The sequence below is a fragment of the Propithecus coquereli genome, unplaced genomic scaffold, assembly GCF_000956105.1.
Source record: "Propithecus coquereli isolate 6110/MARCELLA unplaced genomic scaffold, Pcoq_1.0 Scaffold84, whole genome shotgun sequence".
Lineage (NCBI taxonomy): Eukaryota > Metazoa > Chordata > Mammalia > Primates > Indriidae > Propithecus > Propithecus coquereli.
In genome coordinates this window covers 3,791,347-3,801,346 of record NW_012154618.1, presented here as the reverse complement: position 1 = coordinate 3,801,346, position 10,000 = coordinate 3,791,347, and the positions used below count along the sequence as shown (strand labels likewise).

Sequence of the window (10,000 nt, the reverse complement as noted above, 5' to 3'; positions counted from 1 at the left end):
AACAAAAATCTGTAAACTTTTCTGTGTATTAACTTTATGACCCTAATTGGCAAATATTATAAAAGAAAATTATATAAAGAATAAAATAGAATAGAATGCATATTATTTTGACTGCTAGTATCTTCCCAAGAAAAAAGGAAATTCATCTTCTAGAATTCTTGAGTAGTAATTTTTGGCATTTGACATTTTAAAGTTCTTTTGTCAAATGGGCAGTTATTGTCTTTCAAGAACAACTACTCATCACAGGGACACATGTCCAGAATGTGCTTGGTCTGAGAAAAAGTACATGATTATTTCTAAATGTCATTTATACCCTGTTATGCATAGAATTACATACCAATCAAGATTCTTTCATGGATCCTTTCCTATTTGAGAAAATTGATGAAGTTACAAGTTAATTGGCCAAACACTATGCTGGTTGCACAAGCCATTGGCTTGATCCAGTTTGGTATCTCTTTAAAGTTCTTGTCCTAGAATCTGTGAATAAAAAGCAGCTCTTTCTTTTTTCAGTTACTATTTATAGTCAGATATGACTTTTAGCTATGGACATATCCATTTTGTTTGAGGTTAGTGACTTAATACTCAAAACTCTGGGTCATCTACCCTTTACTCTGAAATTATGATCCTTTTTTTTTTTTCTCTGAAGTAAATATCCCAGAGTTACAATGGAAAAACTAGTGGAAGCTGTAATGATTTAACAAAGAAATAGGCTGAAAGGGAAATTATACAAGGGCAGAAATGCAAGGCTCATCCTCTCTTTTTAATATGTAAGCAGGTAGTTTGAAACCCTCATGATTGTCCCACCCTGTATTCTATAGGGGCCCAGTGCACCTGGCAGTGCATCTCTGGAACCGTGAGAGAGTTTGTCTACAGTCCGTAGCCTCACATCTTTGAATAGTGATCTGTACCATTACTGAACTTGCTCCCACCATTCCTGGGCAGCAAGCCTTGTGAGTCGGTACCCCTCCTCTCAGTAGTCACTGAGGCCACCTAGCTCTGACCTCCCATTTAGCTGTTGATCTCTCTACTACAGGTGCTAAATTTCTACCAGCCTTCCCGCCCTGAAGAAGAGGTTTTCCATCCTTCACTCAGGGCCCTACGTGGGCTAGTGACTGAACAGATGTAGAAATGATAGTGTTTATTGAACACTTAAAATGGGCCAAACACTGTTCTCAGTACTCCATATTCATTATCTCTTTAATCCTCACCACAGCCCTATGCAATAATTATTCTTTTCTCATCTTAAAGATGAGAAAACAAGGTACAGAGAAATTAAGTAATTTGTCTATACTCATAAACCTAGGAAATAGTGTACTGAGACCATCTGATTCCATACTCTTAGCCAATAGACTACATTAGAATATAAATGGATTTCACATATCTAGATTTTCCAGAGTGATCTATTGTAGTCCAAATATGTATGTTCTCACATCTGTTAATTTCCTTTTCACATAGTTTATTCAAAAACTGACTATTGAATACTATGGCCATGTGTGGAGGATAGAGTAGTGCATAAGACAGCTAAGGTGCCTGTTTCCAGGCAGCTTATATATTGGGGGAAGGGGGTGGGCAGGATGAGACAGACATTTTTTAAATTAATAAATTAATGGACAAGACCATTTCAGATAGTGATAAATGAAGCAGGGTACTAAAGAGGAACTGAACCAGACCGTGCAACATAGCGAGACTCCATTTCAAAACCAAACAAAAAAACAGTAACTGATGAAAGCTACCTTAGGTTGGCTATTCAGGAAAGATCTCCCAGAGAAGGGCCCTGCAAGCTGAGTCTTCAGTGGTATCAAGATACCATCAGTAAGAAAATCTGGGACAGGTGATTTTAGGAAGAGCAAGCACAAGGGCTCTGGAATGAGAAGGTGATTGGAACGTTGAAGCAACAGAAGGAAGATCAGGATGGCTGGAATGAAGTGAGCAAGGTGGCACAGGACATAGTTAGGTCAGAGTTGGGTAGGATGAAGGTTGAGTGGGGACATGGGGCATGGGAAGGAGCCTGGATTTTATTCTAAGTGGGCTGTGATGTCATTGGAGGACTTTCAGCAGGCGAGTGGCCTGATCTGAATGGTGAAGAACAGGGATTATAGGAGTGTCAGGGCAGAGGACTTAAGCCATTTTAGAAGGCATTTGGGAACAAAGAGCTTGAAATTTATCATTGATTCTTTTAACAATTGGTATGAATTCCCAAAGATTCTTCCTTAAGGTTGTCCCCAAAACAAATACGGACTTATTAGTCTTTGTGCCGAGTAGGGCTTTATACACAGGAAATGGCCAGTCCCCCCAGGCTGACAGTAGTAGACTTTTGTGATTATAAATCTGGGCTGAAAACCGAGTTTATGAAAATATTTTATGTGAAGAAGGATGATAATGATGCTTATTTCCTAGAGGTCATGAGAGGCACAATAAGATAATACATATAGAAAGGTTTTGTAAATTGTCTCACCAAGTATGTGATATTTTTTTCCCACTTATCTTCACTTCAGGTGGGTTCTGAGTGTAAATATACATTGTCATTTTAGTTACCTCTGTATCAGTCCAAAGAGGAAATGGGTTAGTTTCTTGCTGCCCAAAGTGGGGTTCAGGACCAGCAACATCGGCATCCCCTGGGAGCTTGTTAGACATGCAGGATCTTGGTTCCCACATCAGATCTACTGAAGCAGAATCTGCATTTTTAACAAGATCAGCTGTGATTTGTGTGCACATTATAGTTGAGTTAGAGGCTTACTTTCCAGTGCTAGTAAGTGTTCCAGTGCTAGTCTGTGTTTATTTGAACCCGATGAAAGTCATTTCATTGAATCTTGTGTGTGTGTCCAAATATATGTATCTAAAAGTGCAAAAATCTGGGCAGATAGCTAGGTGTAGTTAACATGTACACTCCCTATGAAATAATAAGTATGACTATATCTGTTAATTTAAATATTGGTGACATTGTTTACGATGACCATCTTACTTAGGAGCTGTAAAAGTTATTTATCTTACCTTAGTTGGGAAAGTGTGCATAGGCATTACTTGGGAACTGAAATAGCTAGTAACCTATCCAGTAACGCAAAAGGACCTCATTATACCACTTTATTTTTGTCAAAACACGTTTTATCCCTATACTTAACACTACTTACATTCTTTTTTTTAAAAGGCGTATTTATCACAATTTCCTATATATCTTGTTTCATTAGGGAAACGCAAAAGTAGACTTTCTGAGTAAGAAGAGTGCAAATGCTTTGTATTTACAAGTTCCTTGCACAAAAGAATGTATTTTCCACCCAAATCTTATTTGTCGTAGAATGGATATGAAGGATTCTTTCCATTTCTGTCCGAGGGTTCGTTTGGGAGTCCTGTTTCTTTTCTATGAAGATTATTTCCTTTTAAAAAGTAAAAATACGGATTTCACTTCAAAATGGATTACACTTCAATAGATAATTACACAGTTATGTAATTTTAGGCTGCAGATTCCCCATTGCAGGAATGTACTTTCACTGGCCTGTTTTATATGATGTGTTCAGATTATTTTTGTTTTTTATACTTACCTCATCAAAATTTTTTAATTCATTTGACCTAATGGAGTAAGCCAGAGAAACATATGGAATTTTTTTTTTCCCTCTGGAAGTCAAATAATTCTTAGCACAACATTTTAATGGGAATGACATAATTCATGTACACCACTCTTTCTACTTTACTGATCTCTTTAAAGAGTTCTTATAGGAAAAGCAATCAAAGTGGTATAAGCTTACATTTTTTAAAATCAAACAAAAGGTACTTCGTGTTTAGAACTTTTTAAAGAATCTGAACAAATGCATTTAAATTTTGAGATGCCTTTCTTTGTTTCTTTATTCGTTTCAAAGTCTTGGCTAAACTAGTGATGGAGTTTCCCTAAGCCTCTCATAGGGTTATATGGAGATTTTGGAGTATAAAAGCATAATACTGCAACTTTTTCATATTCTGTCTTTTGGTTTATGGTACTGTCTTTCAAATCACTTTATTATTTTAATCAACTCACTATAGAACTCACTCATTCAGAAATTTTAGGCAATTGTGGAAGTATCCATTGAGGCAAAGTTTATCAAACTCAAAGCCAGTCATTTCTTTATTATTTCAGGAGTTTCTCCATGTCTACTGCCATTTTCTTCCACTTCTACCTTCTTTTCATCTATGTGATTAATATATCCTCTTTCTTCTCTTCTTCTCGCCCTCACCCCTTCTCCTCTTCAAGAAATATTTTGAGTGTTCACTATGCTAGGCACAATGTAATAGTTAGATTCAAAAATATAAATCCTTGAATGTATTAATTTATAATCTACAGAAAAGATTAATGGGTAAAACAATGCATAATGATGGAAAGTAATGCATAAAACTATTTTTGAAGTTGTAAGCTAGCTTAGAACCGAGCTGACATCTCCTGCAGGAAATATCAGAGTTTTTTACCCCCGTTTACTAATAAGTCATTTTTAAGACTCCTGAGAAGATAGACCCCAAAAGTATTCACTTTGTGTTTCTTGTCCTCAGAGCTGTTATCAGTTGGTAGAAGAATAAATTTCTGATACTTTAATATTAGTGAGAGTAGTATAAGATTATATGAAAAAAAGCAAATATTTTATTTCACTTATTCAGCAAGGTTTCATTGAGCCCTACTGAGTATCAGCTGCTATAGGGATGCAGGACTAGAAAGACAGGTAAGATATCACCGTCCTGGGTTATCTGAGTAGAGAATGTTATATCCATAAATACCAATTCGGATTATTAGCATAAGTAAATTCGTTTAAGCACATGTTGCAATTCAGAAAGGTACTACCATGTCCAAATTATTGGAAAAATAACAAATTAACACTTTATGGTGTTCTACAATATAGCAACAGAAAATAGGATTATACAACGGGCTTGGTATTAACTGTCTGTTTTATCCAACCATATATATTTTAGAGAAAAAAATTTCTGTAGAAATATTAAACTTTTTGACAGAGAAAGTTATCTCTTTCTTTTTTTTTTTTTTCCCTGAAACCTGCTCTCCTAACAACAGAGAAAGTTTTCTCTAGAAAAAGTTTCTCTATTCATTATTTTGGGTGGTAGAATGTTTTCTTAAAGATATCTCTTCTTGACTAGGAATTTTTTAAATGCTGAGAAGAATTACTTGACCATGTCCTATGAGTTTTTTAAAGTCTGCCAAGTTGTAAAAGTCGTCATTTTTATTGTGTAGTTATCATTTACTTTATGATTACAAGTCTATTAAAGTCTTACGTCTCAAAAAGCTGTGATTCTGTTCTGAAAAGAATAGACTAGGCTGTCATTTGGGGTGAAGCTTTTAAAGAATATTTTCAAGTTGTGTTTAAATTTACTTTGCTAGGTTCTCTGAGGTACTGGTGAGCTCCATAGCAGTAAGAAAAGAATGTCATTTAAACCCTATTTGGAGAACCTTCTCCTTAAGTGGTCCAAGTGAATTCATAGAGTTCATTTTTAATCCATTAAAAAGTATTATACTCATTTTTAAAGGTGTCTTACCCCATAATAGCTATCACTTTTCCTGTTGGTTTGTAAGCTACACATGAAGCCATTCCTACTCTGTGGCATCTCTGTGAGTTGAGAAAAAGAATGATGACCAAAGCAGATAGTTAAAATGCCAATTTACTTTCAGATATTACAGTGAAGGACAGCTAAGCTTATGACCTTGTTGTGCTGTACTTATATAACTTTCTTTGGAATTTTTTTTAAATTAGGTTTATTTTCCCTTTGAGTCTGACTTCTAATGCCCAGAAGTATTTTTTTTTTCCAGCAGTACTTATGTATTTAACAGAATTTTTTGAGGTGGGTGCTACAGAATTTTCACAGCATGGGTTCACATTGGACTAAGACTTTGTGTACGACTTATATCAAGTGAACACTTGATGGGCATGAGCTTTAAAAATGGCTTTTTTTATGAGCTCTACATTTGAAGCTTTCGTCTGTATTTCCTGTTGGGCTACAGTGTTTTCCAACATTGCTGCAAGAGAACAAAGTTAACATTAAAAAACAATTTTTTATTGAAGAATATGTTTTTCCAAGTAAAGTCATTATCAAAGAGACTGGCATGGTGGGTCATCCTTCATGTATGGCACTGTGCTGCCCCTTTGTGTCTTAAGATATAAACGTTAAGTCATAGTTAAATAAATATCTACTTATTTAGAGAGAGGAAGAAGCCACCCTAAAGCCAGATAAGGAAAAAGCTTTTTGAAAACTGCTCCTTTTGTAGACAGAGAAAACAGGTTGCCAAGTAGTCCTACCATTACCCTCCACGCTGCTAATTTCATGGCAATCAATTGCCTAAGGTCCTCATCTACGTTAAAAGATTGATATTTGTGTACACACAAAATACCTTCACAAGGAAGCTAATTTTCTTTATTTCCATCTTTACAGTTATTAATATTTGCAACACATGGCACTAAAGTAGCACACAGTGGAACATTAACATTTTACTCAGCAAATAATTATCAGGCCCTAAGAAATTAGAATGGGGTTCATTAGACTTGAACTGGGCTTCAGTTGTTCTCTGATATAGCAGGAAAAATACTGCCTTAAATTAATATTATTAGCAAAATTTACATTTGGAAGTAGGGTAGAGGAGAAATTCAACTCCACCTGAAAGGGAAAATAGATTTTAAGTAAGTTAGGAAGGAACACATCCTGACACTGTCCTAGGCTCTTAGAATATAAGTTTCCTTTAGTAAGCTGGAATATCTTGACAAAATACCTACAGGGGAAATAAATAGTTATAGATCCCCGTAATAAATACAATTAGTGCTTTTGGACCAGGGAGTAAGAAGTAATTAGTCTGTTTCATTGTGTCTGGGGAAGACTCAGAGGAGATGGGCCTTATGGAATAAAGAGGGGAAAGGAGAATTGGGTAAACCATGAGCCAGAGTCAGGCTTTGGGGCAAATGCATGGTTTATGAGAATTTCTAGGGTGTGTCCTATGGCATATCTAACATTCATCTCAGTTATTAAGTATACTTAAAAGTGATAACATTTATTTTTAAGTCATTTTCCATTAAACTTTTGGTTATTTCGGAGTAACCTTCACAATTAATCTATCCATTAACAGTCAGATGTGTAATTATTTTATTTGATACATTATGGAGGTTATTAATATTTTAAATCATAAATGTTGGTGATTTTTAATGTTATACTATATGCTAAAAATAACAATGATACTATAAGCAATAGCATTGAATATTCTGCTTTAAAATTTTCAGACTTATATGTTACCTCATTTATCAATCAATAAATTATCTTATCTGAAATGGAAATTATTTGTTCAGAACAAGTAGACCGATTCCCCTGAATATTTCCCCAAATGCCACCTACTTTCGCCAGCCAGAATGTGTATTAAGTTTTATTTGGTTCCATGAAGGAATCAGTACTTTTTGTTTCACTCTTCCTCATTAGCATATCTTTGAGTCTTCTATATGTTCAGTGCTCTGTGCAGATGTGTTGATGATTAGGACCTGTTATTGAAACAAACAAGCAAACAAAATCTGTCATAAGAAGGCTGCACAAATTTAAAGGATGCAACAGTTTTTCTCTCTGGTGTTAGTTTGTCAGCATAGGACTTACAACAGTCGTCAAATTTTTCATATAGGTGAGTTAAAGTGATTGACTGGAGTGACTTTGTTAGTATAAAAAGAAACCTTTTTTTTAAAACACCAGGACTCTAAAAGGTAAGCAGGAAGATGGACCAAATATCTTATTGCCTCACTGATATTGCCTGCCAGCTGTGAGTTTTCTGACTACAATGAATCCCTTCATTTTTATTGCTGTGTGCAAGGTACAGTGTTTCATTTTTCTTCCTACTTGGGCTTCCTGTAGAATGCACACCCCGTATAGTTCTTTAAATTCATACTGTTGTGAGAACAAGTAAGTCTTTCTCTTCTCTCCTTTGTTAACTATAAACCTTGTGGAGCAACAGCTCTTTCGTGCCCTCCGTAAGTTGCTGGCCTCTGCTCAAATTAAACACTGTAAGATTATCAGCAGGTTACAAAGGTGGAATGTATCTTTCTTTTTTTCATTTTTGTGTAGCGTTGTCTTGATCTGAAAAATGCTAACAAATTCGAACGAACTTATCGTCTCACACCCACCCCTTGTAAATTGGGACTTCATGCATGTCTTCTGCATAAAAAGTAGAAAGAACACATGTACAATTTTTGCTTTCCTTTGAGGATTAAAAAAAGTTATGCATATAAAATGCATAGAAATTATTTTTTAATCTAAGTGCCAAGTCAGATCACCTACAGTAAAGCAAAAGGGAATGTCCATGGAGCTTTGCAACTAGGCAAATCTGGGTTCAAATCTTGGTCCTGCCACTTAATAACTGCAGACCTTAGACAAGTTCCTCAACCTTTTTGAGGCATTGTTTCCAAATATATATTTGGAAACGATACTGCAGGTCTTCTATGTTGTGGTTTTCATGAGAGATAAATGAGGTAAACTATATAAAACACCCAACACAATGTTAAGTGCATTCATTATAGGTGCTCAGTATATGTTAGTTTCCATTTGTACTAATTTGCATAGTAACACTAGCTGCTATAACAAATAAACCCCAATTATCCCAGTGGCTTGACACAGTGAAGTTTGTTTCTCATTCTTGGGACAGTCTAATGATAGTGTCCAAGCGAGCCGACAGCCCTTTTGAGTAGTGTGATTCAGAAATCTGGGTCTCTCCCATCCTTTGGCTCTGTCCTGTGCTGGGGCTTTGGAATCCTCTACATTTAGCCAGCAGCTGGGCAAAGAGAATGGAGAAGGCACACCCACTTTTAAAGCTCCACATTGATTCTACCTACACTCCACCGGCAAGAACTAGTTGAATGGTACCACCTAGATACAGGGAAGCTAGGAAATATAGTTCCAACTGGATGACCATTTTCTAATCACAGCTTTATATTAAATAAGAGGGAGGACAAATATGGGTGGGGGACAGTTTATCCACTTCTACCATACTATTTATTGCTTGCCCACTTCACTGTCTCATAAGCAATCAGTTAAAACCCTAGCTATTAACAATATAATGGGCAGAGGTGGAAGAATAGATGGTTAGCAGGCCAGGTCAGTGGTTGTAATCGTCTATCATAGTATTTGTGACAAACAAGACTTTATTTCTCTCTTATCTATTGTCTATTAATAAACACATTAAGAAGTCCAGTATCATTTGTTTGCTTTTCTACCAGGCATTGATCTTTATTCAGTTCTCAAATTTATATTCCTTAGATCTGTAACAAAAAAGTAATTCTAATAATTCTGCTACATATGTTTTTATCCAAGTGGTGGCAATAGATACAAGTCACAAATTTATATTAATATATGCTATTTCTAAAACATGTGCTAAAAGTACATTACAGACTCTCACATCCCAGAGAATCTTAAGGAAGCATGGTGACTAAACATGATGTGGGATCCTGGGACAGAAAAGGGACATTAGACAAAAACCAAGGAAATATGAAGAAAGTATGGACTTTAATTAATAATATTGTATCAATATTGGTTCATTAATTGTGACAAATGTACTATAGTATGCAAGTAATAATAGGGGAATTTGAGTGTGGAGTAAATGGAAACTGTCCATACTATCAGCATAATTTTTCTGTAAATCTGAGTCTGTTCTGAAGTTAAAAGTTTATTTCAACAAAGGACATTGCAATTATAGTAATCTTCATATTTATTAAGTACCCACAGTGTAATATTGTCATTGCTACAGACCTGGTCTCTCCTTTTTAACGTTTTTACTACTGCTATAGATATTTTGCCCTTTCCAGTAACTAATAGGACCTGTGTCTATTTAAAAGCATCTGGCCCAGGTTTGGGGCACCAGTAAATGCTCTAGGGATGTTTGCTTCCTCCTTCTTTTCTCCCCCTCCTTACCTCTCTCTTCCTAAGTGCTCCTAGTAATTTTAAAAAGAACAATATGAACTTTTATTTGGCTATTGAAAGGATCAAGCTAATAAATCACTCAATTTTACAACTCCAGGAA

General features: G+C 35.6%; 1 protein-coding gene across 1 annotated transcript in view; it reads left to right on the top strand.

Annotated features, from left to right (window-relative positions):
• Positions 1 to 10,000, top strand: part of VTI1A (vesicle transport through interaction with t-SNAREs 1A) — a 415,426-nt gene that overhangs the window by 82,533 nt on the left and 322,893 nt on the right. The window lies entirely within an intron of this gene.